Raw genomic sequence first — 12,532 nt, 5'->3', positions numbered from 1 at the left:
TCCAATGCCTAGCTCTTTGCAAAAGAGAGATATTGGCAAGGAAAAGCTGTATTGTACCTTTGCATTTTTCTCCCAAACGAAAGACACTAGAATGAAAATTTAAAAGCCTCCTGTTAGTGCTTCATCTACACGGTATAGCCCTGAATTTTCCAATGCCTAGCTCTTTGCAAAAGAGAGATATCGGCAAGGAAAAGCTGTATTGTACCTTTGCATTTTTCTCCCAAACGAAAGACACTAGAATGCAAACTACAGGTAGTGCTGCAGGGCCCACACCCTTTTACTTGCCTTACAGAGCAGCTCTGGAGCTGTTACAGTGCCCAGCTGCTGCAAGAAATCAGCTTGAATGCTTCAGGGGATGGGGCATGGCCAACATGAGCCCCACACCAAAGGAGGGGGGAGGTGTTTAATGCGAACTAGGGGTCATCCAAGCACTGCAAAAGGCCGCCATGCCCTGCTTGCCCCTTTTCTCTTTTCATATGCAGATGAGGGTTCCAGTCAACTTTGGCCCACTGCTTGGATAACATCACCGTATGCAAATCCGTCTGCTGCAGACCTTCCCCCAGGAGTGCTTGTACTAGTTGTTGCATATGGTTTGATATTTGATGGTGCTTCAGTATTAGGCAGCCTTCCGCCCTCCCATGTTCATCTGAAAAGATGTGGTCTCCCTGCAGTTGTTGTCCCCAGATGAGAGTTCACTTGTGCTGCCTCAGTTGAATCTCCTTTACTTGACAGAGATGTGCCTGAGCAGCTGCCCTCACCAGCCCTATCCCAAATCATACTTATTTTGCATAGGAGATACCATGGTCATGAAGATTGTTCTCCAAGGGTGAGGTTCATTCATTGCATTCTGGGTATGCTGACCCCTGTGATTTTCCCAAATGTGGGAAACTCGACTGCATTATTTGTGGTAGTGGGGGACTGTGTTTGTGCTTTCCTCTGGTCAGCTCTGGTAAAAGTCAGATTTCTTTGTCTCAGATCTTCCTCTAGCCTTGTTCTTCTTTCGAGAGTTCCCTTGTGCTGCCTCAGTTGGATCTCTTTCACTTGACAGGGGGGTGCCCGAACAGCGACCCTCCCCAGCTCTAGCCCAACTCCTACTTACCTGCCAGGTGAGATACTATGATCATGAAGGTGCTTCTCCCAGGGCAAGGCTCACCCATTGCACTCTGGGTGTGCTGCCCCTGCGATTTCCCCAAATGTGGGAAACTTGACTGCATAATTTGTGTTTCCCCTGGTCGGCTCTCGTATAATTCAGATCTCTTTGTCTCAGGTCTCTCTCCAGCCTAGTTTGCTGTCTGTTTCCACTTCTCTTTTCTTCAACCGCTCCCTTCTATACCCTTGTGCACTATCCTGACTTCTCCTCCCGTCTGCTAACTTTGTGCCTTCCAATGCACAATGCAAACTACAGGTAGTGCTGCAGGGCCCACACCCTTTTACTTGCCTTACAGAGCAGCTCTGGAGCTGTTACAGTGCCCAGCTGCTGCAAGAAATCAGCTTGAATGCTTCAGGGGATGGGGCATGGCCAACATGAGCCCCACACCAAAGGAGGGTGGAGGTGTTTAATGCGAACTAGGGGTCATCCAAGCACCGCAAAAGGCCGCCATCCCTGCACGCCCCTTTTCTCTTTTCATATGCAGATGAGGGTTGAAGCCAACTTTGACCCACTGCTTGGATGACATCACCGTATGCAAATCCGTCTTCTGCAGAACTTCCCCCAGGAATGCTTGCACTAGTTGTTGCATTTGGTTTGTTGTTTGGGGGTGCTTCAGTATTAGGCAGCCTTCTGCCCTCCCATGTTCATCTGAAAATATGTGTTCTCCCTGCAGTTGTTGTCCCCAGATGAGAGTTCCCTTGTGCTGCCTCAGTTGAATCTCCTTTACTTGACAGAGATGTGCATGAGCAGCGGCCCTCCCCAGCCCTATTCCAAATCATACTTATTTTGCATAGGAGATACCATGGTCATGAAGATTGTTCTCCCAGGGTGAGGTTCATTCATTGCATTTTGGGTATGCTGACCCCTGTGATTTCCCCAAATGTGGGAAACTTGACTGCATTATTTGTGGTAGTGGGGGACTGTGTTTGTGCTTTCCTCTGGTCATCTCTGGTAAAAGTCAGATTTCTTTGTCTCAGATTTTCCTCTAGCCTTGTTCTTCTTTCGAGAGTTCCATTGTGCTGCCTCAGTTGGATCTCCTTCACTTGACAGGGGGGTACCCGAGCAGCGACCCTCCCCAGCTCTAGCCCAACTCCTACTTACCTGCCAGGTGAGATACTATGATCATGAAGGTGCTTCTCCCAGGGCAAGGCTCACCCATTGCACTCTGGGTGTGCTGCCCCTGCGATTTCCCCAAATGTGGGAAACTTGACTGCATAATTTGTGTTTCCCCTGGTCGGCTCTCGTATAATTCAGATCTATTTGTCTCAGGTCTCTCTCCAGCCTAGTTTGCTGTCTGTTTCCACTTCTCTTTTCTTCAGCCGCTCCCTTCTATACCCTTGTGCACTATCCTGACTTCTCCTCCCGTCTGCTTACTTTGTGCCTTCCAATGCACAATGCAAACTACAGGTAGTGCTGCAGGGCCCACACCCTTTTACTTGCCTTACAGAGCAGCTCTGGAGCTGTTACAGTGCCCAGCTGCTGCAAGAAATCAGCTTGAATGCTTCAGGGGACGGGGCATGGCCAACATGAGCCCCACACCAAAGGAGGGGGGAGGTGTTTAATGCGAACTAGGGGTCATCCAAGCACTGCAAAAGGCCGCCATGCCCTGCATGCCCCTTTTCTCTTTTCATATGCAGATGAGGGTTCCAGTCAACTTTGGCCCACTGCTTGGATAACATCACCGTATGCAAATCCGTCTGCTGCAGACCTTCCCCCAGGAGTGCTTGTACTAGTTGTTGCATATGGTTTGATATTTGATGGTGCTTCAGTATTAGGCAGCCTTCCGCCCTCCCATGTTCATCTGAAAAGATGTGGTCTCCCTGCAGTTGTTGTCCCCAGATGAGAGTTCACTTGTGCTGCCTCAGTTGAATCTCCTTTACTTGACAGAGATGTGCCTGAGCAGCTGCCCTCACCAGCCCTATCCCAAATCATACTTATTTTGCATAGGAGATACCATGGTCATGAAGATTGTTCTCCCAGGGTGAGGTTCATTCATTGCATTCTGGGTATGCTGACCCCTGTGATTTTCCCAAATGTGGGAAACTCGACTGCATTATTTGTGGTAGTGGGGGACTGTGTTTGTGCTTTCCTCTGGTCAGCTCTGGTAAAAGTCAGATTTCTTTGTCTCAGATCTTCCTCTAGCCTTGTTCTTCTTTCGAGAGTTCCCTGGTGCTGCCTCAGTTGGATCTCCTTCACTTCACAGGGGGGAACCCGAGCAGCGACCCTCCCCAGCTCTAGCCCAACTCCTACTTACCTGCCAGGTGAGATACTATGATCATGAAGGTGCTTCTCCCAGGGCAAGGCTCAACCATTGCACTCTGGGTGTGCTGCTCCTGCGATTTCCCCAAATGTGGGAAACTTGACTGCATAATTTGTGTTTCCCCTCGTCGGCTCTCGTATAATTCAGATCTCTTTGTCTCAGGTCTCTCTCCAGCCTAGTTTGCTGTCTGTTTCCACTTCTCTTTTCTTCAGCCGCTCCCTTCTATACCCTTGTGCACTATCCTGACTTCTCCTCCCGTCTGCTTACTTTGTGCCTTCCAATGCACAATGCAAACTACAGGTAGTGCTGCAGGGCCCACACCCTTTTACTTGCCTTACAGAGCAGCTCTGGAGCTGTTACAGTGCCCAGCTGCTGCAAGAAATCAGCTTGAATGCTTCAGGGGCTGGGGCATAGCCAACATGAGCCCCACACCAAAGGAGGGTGGAGGTGTTTAATGCAAACTAGGGGTCAGCCAAGCGCCGCAAAAGGCCACCATGCCCTGCACGCCCCTTTTCTCTTTTCATATGCAGACGAGGGTTGAAGCCAACTTTGACCCACTGCTTGGATGACATCACCATATGCAAATCCATCTGCGGCAGGCCTTCCCCCAGGAATGCTTGCACTAGTTGTTGCATTTGGTTTGTTGTTTGGGGGTGCTTCAGTATTAGGCAGCCTTCTGCCCTCCCATGTTCATCTTCAGGGGATGGGGCATGGCCAACATGAGCCCCACACCAAAGGAGGGTGGAGGTGTTTAATGCGAACTAGGGGTCATCCAAGCACCGCAAAAGGCCGCCATGCCCTGCACGCCCCTTTTCTCTTTTCATATGCAGATGAGGGTTGAAGCCAACTTTGACCCACTGCTTGGATGACATCACCGTATGCAAATCCGTCTTCTGCAGAACTTCACTTGACAGGGGGGTGCCCGAGCAGCGACCCTCCCCATCTCTAGCCCAACTCCTACTTACCTGCCAGGTGAGATACTATGATCAGGAAGGTGCTTCTCCCAGGGCAAGGCTCACCCATTGCACTCTGGGTGTGCTGCTCCTACGATTTCCCCAAATGTGGGACACTTGACTGCATAATTTGTGTTTCCTCTAGTCGGCTACTCGTATAATTCAGATCTCTTTGTCTCAGGTCTCTCTCCAGCCTAGTTTGCTGTCTGTTTCCACTTCTCTTTTCTTGAGCCGCTGCCTTCTATGCCCTTGTGCACTCTCCTGACTTCTCCTGTCTGCTTACTTTGTGCCTTCCAACGCACAATGCAAACTACAGGTAGTGCTGCAGGGCCCACACCCTTTTACTTGCCTTTCAGAGCAGCTCTGGAGCTGTTACAGTGCCCAGCTGCTGCAAGAAATCAGCTTGAATGCTTCAGGGGCTGGGGCATAGCCAACATGAGCCCCACACCGACGGAGGGTGGAGGTGTTTAATGCGAACTAAGGGTCATCCAAGCGCCGCAAAAGGCCGCCATGCCCTGCATACCCCTTTTCTCTTTTCATATGCAGATGAGGGTTCCAGCCAACTTTGGCCCACTGCTTGGATGACATCACCGTATGCAAATCCGTCTTCTGCAGACCTTCCCCCAGGAATGCTTGTACTAGTTGTTGCATTTGGTTTGTTGTTTGGGGTGCTTCAGTATTAGGCAGCCTTCAGCTCTCCCATGTTCATCTGAAAATATGTGTTCTCCCTGCAGTTGTTGTCCCCAGATGAGAGTTCCCTTGTGCTGCCTCAGTTGAATCTCCTTTACTTGAAAGAGATGTGCCTGAGCAGCGGCCCTCCCCAGCCCTATCCCAAATCATACTTATTTTGCATAGGAGATACCATGGTCATGAAGATTGTTCTCCCAGGGTGAGGTTCATTCATTGCATTCTGGGTATGCTGACCCCTGTGATTTCCCCAAATGTGGGAAACTCGACTGCATTATTTGTGGTAGTGGGGGACTGTGTTTGTGCTTTCCTCTGGTCAGCTCTGGTAAAAGTCAGATTTCTTTGTCTCAGATCTTCCTCTAGCCTTGTTCTTTTTTTGAGAGTTTCCTTGTGCTGCCTCAGTTGGATCTCCTTCACTTGACAGGGGGGTGCCCGAGCAGCGACCCTCCCCAGCTCAAGCCCAACTCCTACTTACCTGCCAAGTGAGATACTATGATCAGGAAGGTGCTTCTACCAGGGCAAGGCTCACCCATTGCACTCTGGGTGTGCTGCTCCTACGATTTCCCCAAATGTGGGACACTTGACTGCATAATTTGTGTTTCCTCTGGTCGGCTACTCGTATAATTCAGATCTCTTTGTCTCAGGTCTCTCTCCAGCCTAGTTTGCTGTCTGTTTCCACTTCTCTTTTCTTGAGCCCCTGCCTTCTATGCCCTTGTGCACTCTCCTGACTTCTCCTGTCTGCTTACTTTGTGCCTTCCAACGCACAATGCAAACTACAGGTAGTGCTGCAGGGCCAACACCCTTTTACTTGCCTTACAGAGCAGCTCTGGAGCTGTTACAGTGCCCAGCTGCTGCAAGAAATCAGCTTGAATGCTTCAGGGGCTGGGGCATAGCCAACATGAGCAGCAAGATGCAGCACTGGACTATTAGTAATGTACTGTTGTATGCTGAGCACCACAATGCAGCACAAGACAATGAGCAGTGATACTGAGCACTGATGAGGATACTACTGAGAACTGACACTGAGCAGGAGAGACACACTACTAGTATTACTGAGCAGCAATAAGTAACCACTGATACTGGGCACTGATATTGAGATTTCCACTGAGAGAACATAGCCACGTCCTCTCCGCTCTCTCTTCAATGCACGAGTAAAAATGGCGGCAACGCGCAGCTCTTTATATGGAATCCGAATCTCGCGAGAATCCGACAGCGGGATGATGACATTTTCCCTTGTTCAGGTTTTCCGAGTCAGGCGGGAACAACCGAGCCTGCCACGGACCAGTGTAAACCACGTGGAGTTCGTCGGGAATTCGGTTCTCGGAGAACCGAACCCGCTCCTCTATATATACTATATTACTATGTTACTGTAGTATACAGAACACCACAATGCAATGAGCAGTGATAGTGAGCACTGATGAGGATACTAGAACTGACACTGAGCAGCAAGATGCAGCACTGGACTATTAGTAATGTACTGTAGTATGCTGAGCACCACAATGCAGCACAAGACAATGAGCAGTGATACTGAGCACTGATGAGGATACTACTGAGAACTGACACTGAGCAGGAGAGACACACTGCTAGTATTACTGAGCAGCAATAAGTAACCACTGATACTGAGCACTGATATTGAGATTTCCACTGAGAGAACATAGCCACGTCCTCTCCGCTCTCTCTTCAATGCACGAGTAAAAATGGCAGCAACGCGCAGCTCTTTATATGGAATCCGAATCTCGCAAGAATCCGACAGCGGGATGATGACATTTTCCCTTGTTCAGGTTTTCCGAGTCAGGCGGGAACAACCGAGCCTGCCTCGGACCAGTGTAAACCACGTGGAGTTCGTGGGGAATTCGGTTCTCGGAGAACCGAACCCGCTCCTCTCTACCTTATACCCATCAATTTTTTTATTTTCAATCTAAGCCCCTGCAGTTTTCTGTAAGCATCTGCTTCGCTATGATGATCAACAAGTCACAAGGGCAAACACTCAGGGCTTGAGGCGTAGATCTTAGGACCAGCTGCTACAAGCATGGCAGAGGTGTCACTATCACTGGTGACACCCAGAAAGGTGGCGAGGGAGATTGTAATGCAGTGCGCGCAGATAAACAGCGCAATGGTAAAAAGGAGGCATGGTTTCATAGGTAGGGGCGTGGCCTGGTGGCCTGAATCTACATTTTGTTGCTCCGGGTGTCCCGGGGGTTGGGGGCTGCACCCGGGGACTAGTGTGTGAGCTGTGCTGGCTCCTGCACAGTGACAGGGCATGGCCACCCAGCATGACGCCTCCCTTCTTGACCATGCTGTAATTGCAGTCGCACTGCAGTTCAGCGTGATCATAAAAAATGGTGTAGGCTCCTGCTGGTGCAGGCTGTAGAGAAAAGCTGCTGTGACCACGCCCCCTGTGTCTCCTCCGTTGCAGACCCCATTTTGAAGCCTTGCCCCCGGACTAAGAGAAAAGTATGCCCTTGCGCACTATCCTGACTTCTCCTCCCGTCTGCTTAATTTGTGCCTTCCAACGCACAATGCGAACAACAGGTGGTGCTGCAGGGCCCACACCCTTTTACTTGCCTTACAGAACAGCTCTGGAGCTGTTACAGTGCCCAGCTGCTGCAAGAAATCAGCTTGAATGCTTCAGGGGATGGGGCATGGCCAACATGAGCCCCACACCAAAGGAGGGTGGGGGTGTTTAATGCGAACTAGGGGTCATCCAAGCACTGCAAAAGGCCGCCATGCCCTGCATGCCCCTTTTCTCTTTTCATATGCAGATGAGGGTTCCAGTCAACTTTGGCCCACTGCTTGGATAACATCACCGTATGCAAATCCGTCTGCTGCAGACCTTCCCCAAGGAGTGCTTGTACTAGTTCTTGCATATGGTTTGATATTTGATGGTGCTTCAGTATTAGGCAGCCTTCCGCCCTCCCATGTTCATCTGAAAAGATGTGGTCTCCCTGCAGTTGTTGTCCCCAGATGAGAGTTCCCTTGTGCTGCCTCAGTTGAATCTCCTTTACTTGACAGAGATGTGCCTGAGCAGCGGCCCTCACCAGCCCTATCCCAAATCATACTTATTTTGCATAGGAGATACCATGGTCATGAAGATTGTTCTCCCAGGGTGAGGTTCATTCATTGCATTCTGGGTATGCTGACCCCTGTGATTTTCCCAAATGTGGGAAACTCGACTGCATTATTTGTGGTAGTGGGGGACTGTGTTTGTGCTTTCCTCTGGTCAGCTCTGGTAAAAGTCAGATTTCTTTGTCTCAGATCTTCCTCTAGCCTTGTTCTTCTTTCGAGAGTTCCCTTGTGCTGCCTCAGTTGGATCTCTTTCACTTGACAGGGGGGTGCCCGAACAGCGACCCTCCCCAGCTCTAGCCCAACTCCTACTTACCTGCCAGGTGAGATACTATGATCATGAAGGTGCTTCTCCCAGGGCAAGGCTCACCCATTGCACTCTGGGTGTGCTGCCCCTGCGATTTCCCCAAATGTGGGAAACTTGACTGCATAATTTGTGTTTCCCCTGGTCGGCTCTCGTATAATTCAGATCTATTTGTCTCAGGTCTCTCTCCAGCCTAGTTTGCTGTCTGTTTCCACTTCTCTTTTCTTCAGCCGCTCCCTTCTATACCCTTGTGCACTATCCTGACTTCTCCTCCCGTCTGCTTACTTTGTGCCTTCCAATGCACAATGCAAACTACAGGTAGTGCTGCAGGGCCCACACCCTTTTACTTGCCTTACAGAGCAGCTCTGGAGCTGTTACAGTGCCCAGCTGCTGCAAGAAATCAGCTTGAATGCTTCAGGGGATGGGGCATGGCCAACATGAGCCCCACACCAAAGGAGGGGGGAGGTGTTTAATGCGAACTAGGGGTCATCCAAGCACTGCAAAAGGCCGCCATGCCCTGCATGCCCCTTTTCTCTTTTCATATGCAGATGAGGGTTCCAGTCAACTTTGGCCCACTGCTTGGATAACATCACCGTATGCAAATCCGTCTGCTGCAGACCTTCCCCCAGGAGTGCTTGTACTAGTTGTTGCATATGGTTTGATATTTGATGGTGCTTCAGTATTAGGCAGCCTTCCGCCCTCCCATGTTCATCTGAAAAGATGTGGTCTCCCTGCAGTTGTTGTCCCCAGATGAGAGTTCACTTGTGCTGCCTCAGTTGAATCTCCTTTACTTGACAGAGATGTGCCTGAGCAGCTGCCCTCACCAGCCCTATCCCAAATCATACTTATTTTGCATAGGAGATACCATGGTCATGAAGATTGTTCTCCCAGGGTGAGGTTCATTCATTGCATTCTGGGTATGCTGACCCCTGTGATTTTCCCAAATGTGGGAAACTCGACTGCATTATTTGTGGTAGTGGGGGACTGTGTTTGTGCTTTCCTCTGGTCAGCTCTGGTAAAAGTCAGATTTCTTTGTCTCAGATCTTCCTCTAGCCTTGTTCTTCTTTCGAGAGTTCCCTGGTGCTGCCTCAGTTGGATCTCCTTCACTTCACAGGGGGGAACCCGAGCAGCGACCCTCCCCAGCTCTAGCCCAACTCCTACTTACCTGCCAGGTGAGATACTATGATCATGAAGGTGCTTCTCCCAGGGCAAGGCTCAACCATTGCACTCTGGGTGTGCTGCTCCTGCGATTTCCCCAAATGTGGGAAACTTGACTGCATAATTTGTGTTTCCCCTCGTCGGCTCTCGTATAATTCAGATCTCTTTGTCTCAGGTCTCTCTCCAGCCTAGTTTGCTGTCTGTTTCCACTTCTCTTTTCTTCAGCCGCTCCCTTCTATACCCTTGTGCACTATCCTGACTTCTCCTCCCGTCTGCTTACTTTGTGCCTTCCAATGCACAATGCAAACTACAGGTAGTGCTGCAGGGCCCACACCCTTTTACTTGCCTTACAGATCAGCTCTGGAGCTGTTACAGTGCCCAGCTGCTGCAAGAAATCAGCTTGAATGCTTCAGGGGCTGGGGCATAGCCAACATGAGCCCCACACCAAAGGAGGGTGGAGGTGTTTAATGCAAACTAGGGGTCAGCCAAGCGCCGCAAAAGGCCACCATGCCCTGCACGCCCCTTTTCTCTTTTCATATGCAGACGAGGGTTGAAGCCAACTTTGACCCACTGCTTGGATGACATCACCATATGCAAATCCATCTGCGGCAGGCCTTCCCCCAGGAATGCTTGCACTAGTTGTTGCATTTGGTTTGTTGTTTGGGGGTGCTTCAGTATTAGGCAGCCTTCTGCCCTCCCATGTTCATCTGAAAATATATGTTCTCCCTGCAGTTGTTGTCCCAAGATGAGAGTTCCCTTGTGCTGCCTCAGTTGAATCTCCTTTACTTGACAGAGATGTGCATGAGCAGCGGCCCTCCCCAGCCCTATTCCAAATCATACTTATTTTGCATAGGAGATACCATGGTCATGAAGATTTTTCTCCCAGGGTGAGGTTCATTCATTGCATTTTGGGTATGCTGACCCCTGTGATTTCCCCAAATGTGGGAAACTTGACTGCATTATTTGTGGTAGTGGGAGACTGTGTTTGTGCTTTCCTCTGGTCAGCTCTGGTAAAAGTCAGATTTCTTTGTCTCAGATTTTCCTTTAGCCTTGTTCTTTTTTCGAGAGTTCCCTTGTGCTGCCTCAGTTGGATCTCCTTCACTTTACAGGGGGGTACCCGAGCAGCGACCCTCCCCAGCTCTAGCCCAACTCCTACTTACCTGCCAGGTGAGATACTATGATCATGAAGGTGCTTCTCCCAGGGCAAGGCTCACCCATTGTACTCTGGGTGTGCTGCTCCTGTGATTTCCCCAAATGTGGGAAACTTGACTGCATAATTTGTGTTTCCCCTGGTCGGCTCTCGTATAATTCAGATCTCTTTGTCTCAGGTCTCTCTCCAGCCTAGTTTGCTGTCTGTTTCCACTTCTCTTTTCTTCAGCCGCTCCCTTCTATACCCTTGTGCACTATCCTGACTTCTCCTCCCGTCTGCTTACTTTGTGCCTTCCAATGCACAATGCAAACTACAGGTAGTGCTGCAGGGCCAACACCCTTTTACTTGCCTTACAGAGCAGCTCTGGAGCTGTTACAGTGCCCAGCTGCTGCAAGAAATCAGCTTGAATGCTTCAGGGGATGGGGCATGGCCAACATGAGCCCCACACCAAAGGAGGGTGGAGGTGTTTAATGCGAACTAGGGGTCATCCAAGCACCGCAAAAGGCCGCCATGCCCTGCACGCCCCTTTTCTCTTTTCATATGCAGATGAGGGTTGAAGCCAACTTTGACCCACTGCTTGGATGACATCACCGTATGCAAATCCGTCTTCTGCAGAACTTCCCCCAGGAATGCTTGCACTAGTTGTTGCATTTGGTTTGTTGTTTGGGGGTGCTTCAGTATTAGGCAGCCTTCTGCCCTCCCATGTTCATCTGAAAATATGTGTTCTCCCTGCAGTTGTTGTCCCCAGATGAGAGTTCCCTTGTGCTGCCTCAGTTGAATCTCCTTTACTTGACAGAGATGTGCCTGAGCAGCGGCCCTCCCCAGCTCTATCCCAAATCATACTTATTTTGCATAGGAGATACCATGGTCATGAAGATTATTCTCCCAGGGTGAGGTTCATTCATTGCATTATGGGTATGCTGACCCCTGTGATTTCCCCAAATGTGGGAAACTCGACTGCTTTATTTGTGGTAGTGGGGGACTGTGTTTGTGTTTTCCTCTGGTCAGCTCTGGTAAAAGTCAGATTTCTTTGTTCAGATCTTCCTCTAGCCTTGTTCTTCTTTCGAGAGTTCCCTTGTGCTGCCTCAGTTGGATCTCCTTCACTTGACAGGGGGGTGCCCAAGCAGAGACCCTCCCCAGCTCTAGCCCAACTCCTACTTACCTGCCAGGTGAGATACTATGATCATGAAGGTGCTTCTCCCAGGGCAAGGCTCAACCATTGCACTCTGGGTGTGCTGCCCCTGCGATTTCCCCAAATGTGGGAAACTTGACTGCATAATTTGTGTTTCCCCTGGTCGGCTCTCGTGTAATTCAGATCTCTTTGTCTCAGGTCTCTCTCCAACCTAGTTTGCTGTCTGTTTCCACTTCTCTTTTCTTCAGCCGCTCCCTTCTATACCCTTGTGCACTATCCTGACTTCTCCTCCCGTCTGCTTACTTTGTGCCTTCCAATGCACAATGCAAACTACAGGTAGTGCTGCAGGGCCCACACCCTTTTACTTGCCTTACAGAGCAGCTCTGGAGATGTTACAGTGCCCAGCTGCTGCAAGAAATCAGCTTGAATGCTTCAGGGGATGGGGCATGGCCAACATGAGCCCCACACCAAAGGAGGGTGGAGGTGTTTAATGCGAACTAGGGGTCATCCAAGCACCGCAAAAGGCCGCCATGCCCTGCACGCTCCTTTTCTCTTTTCATATGCAGATGAGGGTTGAAGCCAACTTTGACCCACTGCTTGGATGACATCACCGTATGCAAATCCGTCTTCTGCAGAACTTCCCCCAGGAATGCTTGCACTAGTTGTTGCATTTGG

General features: G+C 50.1%; 15 non-coding genes and 2 pseudogenes across 15 annotated transcripts; all 17 read left to right on the top strand.

Annotated features, from left to right (window-relative positions):
* Positions 1–775: 775 nt before the first annotated feature.
* On the top strand, positions 776–939 carry LOC135022735 (U1 spliceosomal RNA). Its single transcript, XR_010219808.1, has one exon. It is a non-coding gene; the product is annotated as a U1 spliceosomal RNA (small nuclear RNA).
* A 152-nt stretch (positions 940–1,091) lies between these two features.
* On the top strand, positions 1,092–1,254 carry LOC135022501 (U1 spliceosomal RNA). Its single transcript, XR_010219614.1, has one exon. It is a non-coding gene; the product is annotated as a U1 spliceosomal RNA (small nuclear RNA).
* Positions 1,255–1,927: 673 nt separating this feature from the next.
* LOC135022396 (U1 spliceosomal RNA) lies at positions 1,928–2,091 on the top strand. Its single transcript, XR_010219512.1, has one exon. It is a non-coding gene; the product is annotated as a U1 spliceosomal RNA (small nuclear RNA).
* Positions 2,092–2,243: 152 nt separating this feature from the next.
* Positions 2,244–2,406, top strand: LOC135022515 (U1 spliceosomal RNA). The gene has a single exon (XR_010219628.1). It is a non-coding gene; the product is annotated as a U1 spliceosomal RNA (small nuclear RNA).
* Positions 2,407–3,080: 674 nt separating this feature from the next.
* Positions 3,081–3,244, top strand: LOC135022584 (U1 spliceosomal RNA). The gene has a single exon (XR_010219695.1). It is a non-coding gene; the product is annotated as a U1 spliceosomal RNA (small nuclear RNA).
* A 152-nt stretch (positions 3,245–3,396) lies between these two features.
* LOC135022600 (U1 spliceosomal RNA) lies at positions 3,397–3,532 on the top strand (annotated as a pseudogene).
* Positions 3,533–4,367: 835 nt separating this feature from the next.
* LOC135022592 (U1 spliceosomal RNA) lies at positions 4,368–4,531 on the top strand. The gene has a single exon (XR_010219701.1). It is a non-coding gene; the product is annotated as a U1 spliceosomal RNA (small nuclear RNA).
* Positions 4,532–5,201: 670 nt separating this feature from the next.
* LOC135022469 (U1 spliceosomal RNA) lies at positions 5,202–5,365 on the top strand. The gene has a single exon (XR_010219582.1). It is a non-coding gene; the product is annotated as a U1 spliceosomal RNA (small nuclear RNA).
* A 152-nt stretch (positions 5,366–5,517) lies between these two features.
* On the top strand, positions 5,518–5,681 carry LOC135022648 (U1 spliceosomal RNA). Its single transcript, XR_010219734.1, has one exon. It is a non-coding gene; the product is annotated as a U1 spliceosomal RNA (small nuclear RNA).
* Positions 5,682–8,105: 2,424 nt separating this feature from the next.
* Positions 8,106–8,269, top strand: LOC135022573 (U1 spliceosomal RNA). The gene has a single exon (XR_010219685.1). It is a non-coding gene; the product is annotated as a U1 spliceosomal RNA (small nuclear RNA).
* A 152-nt stretch (positions 8,270–8,421) lies between these two features.
* On the top strand, positions 8,422–8,584 carry LOC135022514 (U1 spliceosomal RNA). The gene has a single exon (XR_010219627.1). It is a non-coding gene; the product is annotated as a U1 spliceosomal RNA (small nuclear RNA).
* Positions 8,585–9,258: 674 nt separating this feature from the next.
* LOC135022561 (U1 spliceosomal RNA) lies at positions 9,259–9,422 on the top strand. Its single transcript, XR_010219674.1, has one exon. It is a non-coding gene; the product is annotated as a U1 spliceosomal RNA (small nuclear RNA).
* Positions 9,423–9,574: 152 nt separating this feature from the next.
* On the top strand, positions 9,575–9,710 carry LOC135022599 (U1 spliceosomal RNA; annotated as a pseudogene).
* A 701-nt stretch (positions 9,711–10,411) lies between these two features.
* Positions 10,412–10,575, top strand: LOC135022463 (U1 spliceosomal RNA). Its single transcript, XR_010219576.1, has one exon. It is a non-coding gene; the product is annotated as a U1 spliceosomal RNA (small nuclear RNA).
* A 152-nt stretch (positions 10,576–10,727) lies between these two features.
* LOC135022590 (U1 spliceosomal RNA) lies at positions 10,728–10,890 on the top strand. Its single transcript, XR_010219700.1, has one exon. It is a non-coding gene; the product is annotated as a U1 spliceosomal RNA (small nuclear RNA).
* Positions 10,891–11,564: 674 nt separating this feature from the next.
* On the top strand, positions 11,565–11,728 carry LOC135022455 (U1 spliceosomal RNA). Its single transcript, XR_010219568.1, has one exon. It is a non-coding gene; the product is annotated as a U1 spliceosomal RNA (small nuclear RNA).
* Positions 11,729–11,879: 151 nt separating this feature from the next.
* On the top strand, positions 11,880–12,042 carry LOC135022496 (U1 spliceosomal RNA). The gene has a single exon (XR_010219610.1). It is a non-coding gene; the product is annotated as a U1 spliceosomal RNA (small nuclear RNA).
* The last annotated feature ends 490 nt before the right edge of the window (positions 12,043–12,532 follow it).

Source organism: Pseudophryne corroboree, unplaced genomic scaffold (genome assembly GCF_028390025.1).
Source record: "Pseudophryne corroboree isolate aPseCor3 unplaced genomic scaffold, aPseCor3.hap2 scaffold_388, whole genome shotgun sequence".
Classification (NCBI taxonomy): Eukaryota; Metazoa; Chordata; class Amphibia; order Anura; family Myobatrachidae; genus Pseudophryne; species Pseudophryne corroboree.
The sequence above is the reverse complement of the archived record's forward strand: the minus strand, read 5'-3'. Positions and strand labels throughout refer to the sequence as shown.